At 36.8% G+C, this 13,065-nt stretch overlaps 1 pseudogene; it reads right to left on the bottom strand.

Moving 5' to 3' along the window:
- Nucleotides 1-8,060: 8,060 nt before the first annotated feature.
- Nucleotides 8,061-12,848, bottom strand: LOC142527291 (uncharacterized; annotated as a pseudogene).
- Between the last annotated feature and the right edge of the window lie 217 nt (nt 12,849-13,065).

The raw sequence follows: 13,065 nt of genomic DNA, 5'->3' as shown, positions 1-13,065 counted from the left end.
ATCTAGCTTGATGAGATTAGTTATCATAATATTATCATCGAATCTAATCACAAAATTCAGAATTATCTCATGAGACATCAAACATACACCAGCAGGTGTAGAGACTGACACAGTATCTATCAATGGAGTAGCAGCAATCTCATGCTCATCAACAAATACAACAGATACAAATAAATGAGATGCTCCTGTGTCTATCAGTATACGAGCAGGATGATCAAAAATAAGACAGATACCTGCGATAACTCCGCCCGGTGCGTCTTGAATTTGATCCTGGGTTAAAGCATGAACTCGAGCCTGCTGTGGCCCTGGGAAACGCTGCTGTGCAGAACCTCTAGGCTGAGGATAGCTAGACTGCTGAAAAGACTAAGTCGGAACAAAAGGCCTAGTTGCTTGTCCTCTAAAATAATGACCAAACTGAGGTTGCTGAAATTGTTGTCTCACTGCATTCGGACATACTCTAGCATAATGTCCAACTTGCCCACAAATATTACAAGATCCGTGAACTCCCGTACACTGAGTGCTGAAATGCTTACCACCACAATGATCACAAAATACTCCACCTGGGGACCCAACTGAACTTCCACGCTGACTGCCAGAACTAGAAGAACTACTACGAGTCTGTTTCTTGAACTGTTTCCCTTTGGCCTTAAAGTTTTGCTGCTTTGGTTGCTGATAAGACTGCGAAGGCTGGTACGGCAGTAAAGGACGGTATAATGGTGCACTCACTGGCATCGGCACATTACCTCCGAAACTCTGAGGAAAACCTGGTTGAACTGACTGTGGTTCTGCCAAAAGTAAACTCGCCTCCACATTCTTGGCTTTCTCAACAGCATCGGCATAATTAACAGGCGCTCCAGCTACCACTAAAGTACAAATGGTTCGATTCAATCCTTGCATAAAATGGGATAGCTTGTTCCGATCACTGCTAGCAACATGAGGAACATAGGCAAGAAGCGCTGAAAATTGAGAAGCGTACTCCACTACAGTCATGTTACCCTGAGTCAATCTATTGAATTCAGCTTCCTTGGCTGAATAATATGAAGGCGGTGAATACTCTCGAGCAAACTGAGAGCAAAATACATCCCAAGTAACTCTTTCACCTGATTCTTTCAAAGCTTCCTCAGTAGTTTCCCACCATAACTGAGCTCGGTCTTTTAATTGACAAATAGCCAACTTAAGCTGCAATTCAGGGGTGTACTCCAACATATTGAACAAACGCTTCATACTTTTTAGCCATGCTATAGCTTTCTCACCATCTTCATTCCCAAAGAATCGAGGAGGACGCATGTTCTGAAATCGGGATATCACTAGTTCCATTTCACTCATTCCTCTAGTCAATTGATCCACTTCATGCTCCACGTTAACATTTCATGCTTCACCACGAGGATGACGACCTCGTCTTCCCCAATCAGTCTCGTTAAGTCCTCTCACATTAGGAGCTTCAGATTCCTGAACAAATTCCTTTCCTTTTCTACCCTTACGTCCCGGTGCCATCTACAAGACACAAGGATTTAATCCACAGGCAGAAAAATAATCGGCTGAGTATAAGAGCATAAACATAAACTAATACGCTCTAGTCATGCAGATACAATTAATTCAAAACATATAAACAAGTAAGAGCAAATAATCAAACACATGCACAATCATTTTATTTGTGCCTAAACTCGAGTGTCCTAGACTCTAATTCGAGCGTATCCCAGTTACGCTCTGATACCAAACTGTCAGGGCCCGTGCACTTAGTTAATATTTAATTACCACACAAGAGATATGCTTCTCCTCTGAGGACGAACAATCCCTAGCCGATTTTCTCAATAGCCTATGAGAAGAAAAAACTAAACAGAAATCGGTGCTTGAAGAGGGTGAAGCTCAATCAGAATCATTTGAAAAGATTCCGTCGAAATCTGAGTCTGGGTCTGAAACAGAAAGGACCGATAATAGCTCTGGTCAGGCTGCTGAGTCTGAAGAAGATGGTGTAACAGCTGATGTTGGCATCGGTGTTGCCAACACCTCCAACAACCTCTTGATGAGGACTATGATCTCGATTCTGCCTTCTCAAATGCTTTCTACTCTGAGGTTGCTATGATTCAATGGCATCTTTATGCCCATCGAGAATTTTTGGAAGAAAGGAACGTGTATGCTGAGTTATATGAAAGATACAATTTAATCTTGTTCCTCAAAAATCGACAACTACTCGACACTGTGAGCTCAGCTCTGCCTTATCCAAAAAGATCAGTGCGAGAGTTCTACTGCAATCTCACTGATGCAGTCGGTGATGACACTTCAGTGTGCTTTGGCCGAGTATTTCTGCGTGATGTCATCTACCAATTCTCTCCGGCTATTATCAATGACAACTACGGTACTCCAAGCATCACTGAGGACAACCCCCCTGTTGACATTGCTGAAGTCACTACTCTACTGCCTAGGGGTGTCATCACAAAGTACCATGTCCGCACACATCGCTTGACAGCTATTAGTTTAACATCTTTCTATTCGGTTTTCCACAAGACGGCCATCTGAAATTGGACACCCTCCTCAAATACCACAGTGGTCACCAGGCCGCAGGCCTTTGTTTTATTTGATATTGGTATAGGTCGGGTATTTGATTTTGGCAAACTGGTGTTTCAGACGGTCCTTCAATTTGCTGAAGGAGGGCTCAAGTCTACCTGACTCCCATTTCCTTCTCTTATTTATGGCCTTCTGGAGACTCAGGGCTTTGCCAAGGAGGAAGATGAACAACTGATAAAACTAGGGAAATCACTGAAGATTGCCCCTGCATTTTTCAAAGGATATCGAAAAGTGGATCTTCCATGGTCTGCTACAGGTAATGCGCCGGAGGCTGGAAACTCTGTTCCCTCATCTACTGTTGGTGTTGCCCAAAATTTTGGCAACACCGCCCCCTCTTCCTCATCCACGTCTAAAGGTTTTATCATGTTGACCACTTCCGAGGTCCAAGCACGAATTGATTTTGGACTCAAGCAAATTCAACAGGCACAGGACACTATTACCTTTGCCCTTCAGCAGATTACCAAGGCCATGGCCACCATCGCCTATCATGAAAATCGAATCGCCGACTATCGATTGCTTCTTGAAGTTGGTGTGCATTCTGGCCACAAAGGGGGAGATGAGCCCAAAAGTGCTGCTGATGCTGCTGATGCTAATGATGAAGATGAAGCTGCTGATACTGCCACTGAGGCAGAATGATGATGTTATCGATTCGTTTTTCTTAATTTTATTTTCTTCTTTCCTAGTTTCCTTTGTTTTCTTTGTTCTCTAATGCATATGATTACTGATTCAAAGAAGTATCCCTTGTATTCCTTGTCTTTAACTGACTTACTATCCGGTGTTTTAAGTCAATGTTGCCAAAATTTTCTACAACACTACTGAACTAACATGTCAAATTCAGGGGGAGTTGGACTTTAAAAACTCAGGGGGAGTTACGAACTATTCAATCATCACTTTTGGAAGTTTTGTCCACAAAAGCAAAAAAAGGGAGATTGAAAGAAAACTTGGATTCCAAAATTAATTAATATTTTATTTTGCATTTCTAGGCTAATTTAATGATTTGTTTCCCTAGATACACTTAATCGTATTTTTGGAATTATTCAATATAATTTGGGAAACTATCCATGAGATATAATATATCAATCTTGTGTAGAGTTTGATTCTAATAAAACTCTTGTTTCAATGTTTATATGTATGGAGTATCTATGAAAATCTAGGTTAAGAACTGATATAAATATGATGATCGAATATTAAAAGGGGTACGCAAGAATAACTACGTTGCTGCTGAATTTCGGACTTGAAGATTTTCGCGTGAAGAGTTTAAGTTATTGACTCACACAATCACGTGTTGTGGTTCTGATGTTGCCAACACTCGAAGAACAACACTGACGCAGAGTGTTGATCGTCGAGTGGTTTCGTTTGTTTAAGCATTGCGTATTTGAGTTTATGAATCTCGGTTTTAGTTGTAATTTATTTTGATGATATTTAATTCCTTGGTGTGTCAAGAAATTTAGTTTTGGTATTTTAACTAGCATTGTTTGGTGTAAACTATTTACATATTTTCTAGTGAACTTTTTTCCATGAGGCATCGCATAAGTATGAATACTTGTGCATAATTTATGTCTGATCTCTGTTTATTCAATAAAATTATTTTTGTGTGTTCATAATTAATTTTCGCTGCAGTGTTGTGTACTGGTGTTGACAACACCTAAGCACAACACCAAATTCTGATACATTAGTTATTAAATATTTCATGTACGTTTATGAGTGACAGCCCTTTCAGATCCAAAAGTTGGTCGGCACATTTAAAAGGAAGTGAACTAAATTGTAAAAGGTGAAAATCAGCTTTGAAGGTTGTTTGGAGCAGTAGTCAAAGTTTTGACTTTTGCTGGTATAAAAGACTTTAAACATAGTATGGATGACATTGAGAGCCGTGCCACACATGAAAACCATGAAAACGACATAGGAGCGAAGATTGAAAATTGAAGAACATATATTCTGGGGAAGGAACATGAGGGAAGGAACATGATTCGACTTCCATCCTTTCTTTTTCTTGTTTCTTGGTTTCCACTTTTTTCTAAACTTATGATGAAAACATGTTTAGTTTTCAATCGTATTTCGTCACAACTAATTTACTTTTCTAGAGACTGACGTAGCTTGAGCGAGACTTTTTTTAAATTATTGAATTATATGAATTAGTTCTTCTTTGTTTATTTGTGTTTGCTTATTCTTAATGCTTTCTAATTATTGGAGATTATTTTATTGAAAATATATTAGATATCTATAACTCGAAAAAGGAGTTTGAAATTAAGATCATAAGAAATTACATCATTGAGTATTTATATTGTTGACGTATAATCCCTTTGAAATCATGATAAGAACATTGTTTGTAGCTGTTGTTTGGTATCGAATAGGAATATAAAAATAAATTAATAAACAATACAATTATATTTATCACTTTGTAAAAGGAATAGAAAAATTTGATGTTCTTGGTTAATAAACAATTTTATTTTAATAGTATAATTATCAATAAAAATTTAATATATTGTAGACAAAGTGAAATTGTATCTCTATATTCATTCTCTCGCTGAATTTTGTCATATGTGTTCTTGAGTTATGTTCTATTTAATCATTTTAATTATTGAGATCAATATTGAATTTTTTAAATAAATTTCGACGCTTAGTATAATTTTAAATATACACTCCATGTGGGAACGATATCGAGGTAAGCAAAGGTTGTAATAAGTTTTTGGCACTGTTATCGGGGAGTGGTTTTATTTGATTTATATTAATATAGTTACCAATTAGTCATAACTTTAATTTAGATTTATTTTATTTTATATTTTCGAAATATTTATTGTGACTTGTGGTCTTCCCTCTGTTTTGCAGTTTATGCGAAAAACCCAAAACCTCAATTCTTTGCTTTTTGATACCGAGATTGAAAAGAATCTTAAATCCTTTAGAAAATCACGAAGAGCTAAGGAGAAAGCAATGACTGAAAATAAAGAGAATAATGTGAAACTACCCCTTGATGTAGTACCTATTAGAGATCACCTTAGATCAGTAATCAACACAAACTGTTCTGGCATAGCTCGTGGAACTATCAATGCCGATAATTTCGAGCTAAAGCTAGAACTAATCAACATGGTCAGCAGAACCAGTTTGGAGGAACAACGACAGCAGTTCCACATTTTCACGTGAGGACATTCTTGAAAATCACAGAAACTCTAAAAATTAATAATGTTTCTCATGATATTATTAGAATGTGCTTGTTTCTGTTTTCCCTCAAGGATCAGGCAAGGGGATGGCTCCAATCCCTACCCCTGTGAAGCATAACCAAGTGACATGATTTGGCAACAAAATTTCTAGCAAAGTACTTTCCACCTACCAAGTCCGTCTAACTGAAGATCAAAATCAACACCTTTTGGCAGAGTGAGTTTGAACAACTATATGAGGGCTAGGAACAACACTAAAAAGAACTTCTGAGAAGATCATTGTGAGGATCAAATTGTGCTAGACTATTTCTTTCAGAACTACTTGTAACTGACAGAAAGTGTATTTTTATTAAGTTGAATTATATCTAAGAGTTTTTAGTAGACCAAAGGTAAGCCCTTCTTAAGTGGATTTTTTCAAATTTCTCATAACAACCAAAGTTCTTCTAGTAATATCATTTTGGAATTGAAATAAAGAGAGACATAGAAGGATGACACCACCTTCGAACTTCCATTATAAAAAATTGTGTTATTTACTTTTTATCAGTTAATTATCCTTGTTGATTCTTTGCCCCACTATATTGTTGTTCAAAACAAATCAGCGAGCCTCATTCCTTGTATTTACACTTATTGATGCTTGTTGAGCTAATTTGATCGGGATAACATGCAAGAGTTGCGAGTCTAACTGAATTTTTGAAGATTTTGTGTAGATTATTTATTCATCCCCTCTAATCAATCTCTTTATACTAACAACTAAAATTGAAAAAAAAAAGTACAGTACGAAAAAACTTGTTAAGGACCTTGGATTGCCGGCCGATAATATGATTCTTGAAACAATAACCGCATGATCTATGGGGTGTAGACAATGCTTTAACTAAATGTAAGATATGTCTCAGTATAAACCTAGTATGTGTGGATCTCAGAATGCTAAGAAGCAGACTCCATACAAGAAGATGCAGTACTTTCCCATCACCCCTCGTCTACAAAGTTTATACGCTTCATCTGCTACAAATTCACACATGCGATGGCAATACGACCACCATCATGATGGTGAAACAATGACAAACCCATTTGATGATGTCATTTTGATGTTATACACCTATCTTTTGCATCGGAGATTCTAAATGTGCAATTAAGACTATCAGTCGATGGCTTGCACCATTTCGTCAGACTGTTAGTATTCATCATGTTTCGTGATATTAACGACATATTTGAAACTATTTTATAAATTAATTTAACAATGGAATGGATTTAACTGTTGTTATTTACCTACAATTTAATTTAAAAATCATCGCAAAATTCAAACCGTCGCCAAAACCGGCTGACATTTGGTTAATGTACGCCAGTTTGGCAACGGTTTTTTTTTTTTTTTTTTTGAGAAATCGTGGCAAATTTAGCGTAGAGTATCATTAAGTTTTCGCTAACTGCAACGACCCTCTCATCGACATCGTTGCTAGAAATAGCGACAGTTTTATTAATACTATCACTAAGTTTGTGATAGCTATAGAAAAATAGTCGCTAAGTGGCAACGACGGTGGATTTTATGACAGATTCATAAATCGTTGATAGAACTGTCGCTAATTATATGGAGACAAATTTGATTGTTACTAAAGGCTCTATTTTTTGTGGCGATATATGTGTGTGTGTTTTTTTTTTTTTTTTGTGATACATATATCGAATTTAGTTTTTGAAAATTTCATTTAATAAAATAAAATTTTCAAATTTAATCATGCATATATTGGGTGTGCCATTGTTATTAATGCATCTTTTGTTGAATTTAATTTTATTTTTGTAACTATGTTCTGAAGATCAACTTTAATCATTTTATTTAAAATCATGTAATTAAGTGAATGACCATTATCATTGTTAAATTTTATAATTATGTGGTTATTTAATCTTTCGTGATATGCACATGTATTTAACAATATTATAAAAATTTAATAATGATATCAGATATTTAAATATATGATATTGACGAAATTATAATTGTCGAAACATAATTACATTATAATAATTGATTCAGCAAAAAATTCATGACTAAAAAAACCACAATCATAAACATACAAAACTGATATTGATATATTTCTTTAAATAACTTATAAGATCACGTAGAATTTCAAATTTAATTTAATAAATTATATGATAAGAAGTTATGCCCATAACTAAAACATTGGAATCGCTCTTATCCTTAAAATCGTATCGCTAATGTCAAAGTTGTTTCACGACATGGCTAAATTACAAGATAGCTGAAAACACTTCTCACCATTCAGAATTCACTTGAGCCCTATTCTTTTTATGTTCAAAAAGAATTCATTTAAACATTTGATTTTCATATGCTTCAAGGGATTGAAGGGGAAGAAACAAACATGCTAATGCTGATTCAATAATATAGCAAACCATAAAAGTAACATATTGGAATGTGGAATCAAATATAGCAATATAATGTTGAACTAGAAACCAGCCCACCCAGCAGGTTGGGGATTCAACTTATTTTCCACGCTCTTCGACTCACCAAATCGTTGAGACTTGCTCAATCCACCCATGGGTACATTTATCTTTGAGGAATCCGACGGATCCACCTTAAAATTCTCGGATCCAAATCCCAAAGCATTGGTACTAGAAGATGGCTCGATGGGCTTCTTACTCTGCTGACCATTTCTTGTTCTGACAGATTTAGGGGTGTTGTTCGGAGGCAACGTCGGTGGCCTGGAATCATCAGCGAAAGCCTGCCACTGTTGAGGATCTGGGCTAATGGAATGTCGGTCAAATAAACCCTGTTTCAATTGCCAAACCGTTCCTTCAATCTTCTCATTCTGTATTTCAGTGACAGATTAAAGAATTTAGTTTACAAGAAGTTTGAAAAATTATAGGCACATGCATTGGACGGATTAACATACAGGTGGAGTAGTGGATGATTGGTTCCTGGGCTGATCTTTACTCGGTGATGGAGTTCTCGCAGCTAGAGCTTGCTTAAGATCCTGTATTTCTTGGCGCTGGGACCGACAAATTGCAGAGAGCTTTTCGTATTTGGAGGTTATTTCTGCCTTTTCTGTATTGGCATGTGCAAGCTGCTCTCTCACCTTTTTTAGCTCTTCCTCCAAGAACTCTTCCTTCTCCGATCTCTGACCATTAGTGCCAGGACTTTTCTTGTTACTGCCAAATTCTGCTACAAAAGCGTTGAATGCATCATTTTGAAAGGTGGGTGCTTCCTCTGGTTTCGGGGGTCTCAATCTTTCTGTACTTTGGTCTGAGTCATCCCGAAATGGTGAATTTTCAAAACTTGGTCTATCGACTGATCTACCTGGTGTGCTTTTTTGGACTGTAGAAGATTGAAAATTTTGCTCCTTAGATGGAGTTGAATAGGAACCTGTATGCTTTTCAGGACAGATCTTGTCATGTCCAGATAATGTATGATTGGTTCCGTCTTCATCATACTTAGGACGGCTCTCATCCTCATTGATCACTGAATCTTTTGCATGTTCGGAGGTCCAGAAAGCACCAAAAGGGCCTGCACTTTCGCCTGTTCTGAGAATATTTGGAACTAATGATGCGTTTTGAGCTCCAGCTGAGGGAGGCGGAGGTGGACTTCTACGAGGCATTGGATTGGACTTGTTTGCAGGCTTTGGCATGCCTGCAACCAGCCATTAATTAGAAGAGCTCAATAAAAGCAGGTAGTGCAAAATGGAGAAAAATTAATAGCTTTACCATTTGACCACAAATTTTCTTCACACTCGAATAGAGAAATGTTAGAAATCGAATCATGGCACTCTTAAACTAAGATCTGACAACAGTCACCTGCAAGAACATCAGTAGTCTGTTGCGGCATTTCTGGAGGTCTGTCAGGTAGTGATTTCTGTGACCCTTCCGGTAAAAGGCTATTAACACGGAACCAGACCTGCAGCCAAAGGAATCAACAAAAGTAATTGATAAGCACACACGCACGCATGCATGCAAGCTTAGCCCTCATGATAGCTCTGGGCACAAAGAACTACAACTAACCTAAGTTCATGGAGATGAATCAGAATCAAGCAAAATGCTTGCCTGCGTGATATCCGGTCTGTCATTTGGGGAAGATTGAAGCATGTCTCTTATAAGATCTGTCAGTGATGAGTTGTACTTTGGTAAATCTGGGATGCGATAGTTCCCATTCAAAATTTGGAGCTTTGATTCACCGTCGAATGCTAACTTGAAGTAACATATGCGAAAAAGGAGACATCCAACTGCCTGTAGTTAAAAGGCTCAGCCTTAGGTAACTAACAAGCTTAGAGAAAGCTGATCCAAAGTTCTGCTGGATTCATAAACAGTATTTAAGAACCAGTCAACTTACCCATATATCTACTTTTTCATTTATAAGTTCTCTGCGAAAAAGATCCCACATCTAAAAAATAGTGAGAGAAGAGACATCAGTTGATTGCCAAAAAAAATGTAAAAGTGAGAGATCATAGACAGTTGTCCATCTACCTCAGGAGCTCTATATGCTGGTGTTGTGTATTTTCTAATATTATCTTCCTCGATACCCATTTCCTCAGGTTTCTCGAAACGTTTATGATTTGTGGAAGTACTACCAAAATCACACAACTTCCACAATCCATCAGACCCCAGCAAAAGATTCTCAGCCTTCAAGTCTCTACACAATGCAACTCAACAATGATGAACAGATAGAAACTACAAAATAAGTGGAGCAAAATCTAGTGATCAATGCCCCTCAGCAAAGAAGAATCATGCGCTATTCTATATATCATTTAAACAAATACATAAAGAGCACAAAAAATTCATGACTGTAAAACTTTAGCTATTCTTATTCAGCAGGCCAAAAGGAAAGAAGTAATGCAGAGAATTTCAGTATTCTTGCCCACACAAGTGCAAGTAGAAGTAAAAAACAAGATGTGAATAAAATTCCCTACCTCACAAAAAACAGATGAAAATTTTTCCTGATGAGCATCAGTAATTTAACAGTCCTTAAGGACGTGATATTCTCAACAGAAAGATGTATTAACAAAATCATCCAAAGCATAATATTGGGGCTTTTAAAAGAGAAGGTCCACGCAACAACTAGTTGAAAGCACAAATATTATATCAAATCCCGAAATTATGCAGTTATAGATAAGAAAGATCAAGTACAATACCGGTGTGCAATAGGTGGACTGTGGCAGTGCATTGCAAAAACAGCATTGCACACATCCCGAAAAATTGTTAGAACCTGCTTTTCCTCAAAGAACCCAGCCCCCCTGCTCTCAAGCACATTAACCAGAGATTTCTCACAACATTCCATGAGAAGGAGGATCTCCTGGTACGTCCCATATCAAAAACAGCATGAGCACAATAAGTGACAACATTGGGATGCCCTTTGAGAGATTTCATGACTGATATCTCTTTCATTGCTAGCTCTAGTGACTCTTCATCATTGCATATAATGTGCTTCAAGGCAAATGGCTTGGAACCATGTATTGCATCTCTAGATGAGTAGACACATGAGAATCCACCTTCAGCAATGATATTACGAACCTGAACTTTTAAATTGCCAATGTCAATGATGCGACCTTCCAGCCCATTTTGTTCTTTATGCGTAAAGGATTTGAATCTCCACATGACTGGTGGTGACTCCTTTAAAGCAAAGGTCAATGCGTGAAAATAGGATAAAATTTTCTAGAAGTCAGCTACATGTGATATGAGACAACGATAAACAAAATCCAATTCAAGATGAGCTAAATTTAATCATACAATTCTGAATGAACCCTATATATTAAAATGAAGTTTTTTTTAATAGGGTCACAAAAAGGAAGTCATTGTTAAAAAAGCAGTTTTTTAAAAGGAATGAAAAGGTCCGGAGAGGTCTATCGATAAAACTACAGCTACAAATGCTGCATACACGAAAAATCGAAATGGGTGATCAACCCTTCCTTAAGAATCAATACCATCCATCAAACTCATCAAATAGCTAGACCGAGAACAATAACTTGAGAATGAGACATAACTATGCAGATCCCTTAATTTAACAAAAGAATGAACCAGCAGGAGTCCAGAAATTCTAGGAAGAAACATAAGAGGCAAATATGCTAAAAGAATGTTCTTTCAATTTTGTATGGAAAAACATACGATTTATAAAACTATATCTATACAATCTCTACAAATATGCAAATATCCAGGTTTCCGAAACGATTGGCTCTCAACAACACCATTGATGATCAGCTATCAACTTCACCATTTACATGCATATTACAAAATTACCACAGCATATCAAAGCAATGATTGTGAAGGTTCCTTTCATGAAATTTCAAAAATATTTATCATTCGGGTTGGATGGATCCCAAAATTATCACTATAACCACTTTACGAAACTACTGTTCCCAGAAATCCCAGATTAAGGGAACAAAACAGGTGAGCAAATACCATCCATAAAATGAACAAACCAAATTCATGATCACTCTTTTGATTTCAGTTTGATCTCCAAAAGAAAGACTACTGCTGCAACCAGAATTTTTCAGGATTAACACGATTAAAGAAAGTAAGAACTTCCAAACCAAACCTACAATATAAATACACACATATTCTTTACCTATAATTGCATTCGGCACGAACATATGAATAGATCACCGATTTCATAAATACATAGCTCAACATAAATTTCAAACAAAGAGAACTTTAGCTTAAGGTTCCTCTCTTCCATCGGATCCGAACACCTTTCGACTACTTCCAAAAGGAAATAAATAAACACCATTCACCCCAATAGTTCCACTGTTAGATGACGCTGATTGTGGTGGCTATGGAAAGGAAGGAAGTGGCGGCAACTGGGAGAGGATTAAAATACTTAATCGTAAAAATTAGATACAAAATAATCTGAAAACAGTAAAATTTCAGGTCTTGAGCTATGATAGACTGATCGACCAAAAACTTTAAATCAAACTGCTTTCATCAAAACTTAACAACTAAGATTTCTGTTTACCTCGTAAAAATGGAACTCGATCCGAAACTCAGGCACGATTCAATGAAGGAGATCTGGAAAATGGTGGGTTTTGGATTTCGATAACAAAGCCGCAGAGAGAGTGGATTGCGGGAAAATGTGCGAGAGGTCATTAATTAGCTAATTGCGTATCTTTGAATCGTATCTTGACATAATGATGGCCGCCTGTACAAACCGAATCAAACCATGTGACTTATTTTAATGATATTTTATTTTAAATTATGTGATGAATTAAATAATTTATATATATTACTTTGTTGGATCCCGAATTTCACACGTCCAAACGCAGCGGAGGTTTTAAATTTTTATTTTATTTTGACAATCAAAATATGTTTATGTTTGAGCACTCGTATGATTCATTGAATCAACATTCAGAGGGCATAAGAATTT

Source organism: Primulina tabacum, chromosome 15 (genome assembly GCF_025594145.1).
Source record: "Primulina tabacum isolate GXHZ01 chromosome 15, ASM2559414v2, whole genome shotgun sequence".
Lineage (NCBI taxonomy): Eukaryota > Viridiplantae > Streptophyta > Magnoliopsida > Lamiales > Gesneriaceae > Primulina > Primulina tabacum.
This window is presented reverse-complemented; position numbering and strand designations above follow the sequence as displayed.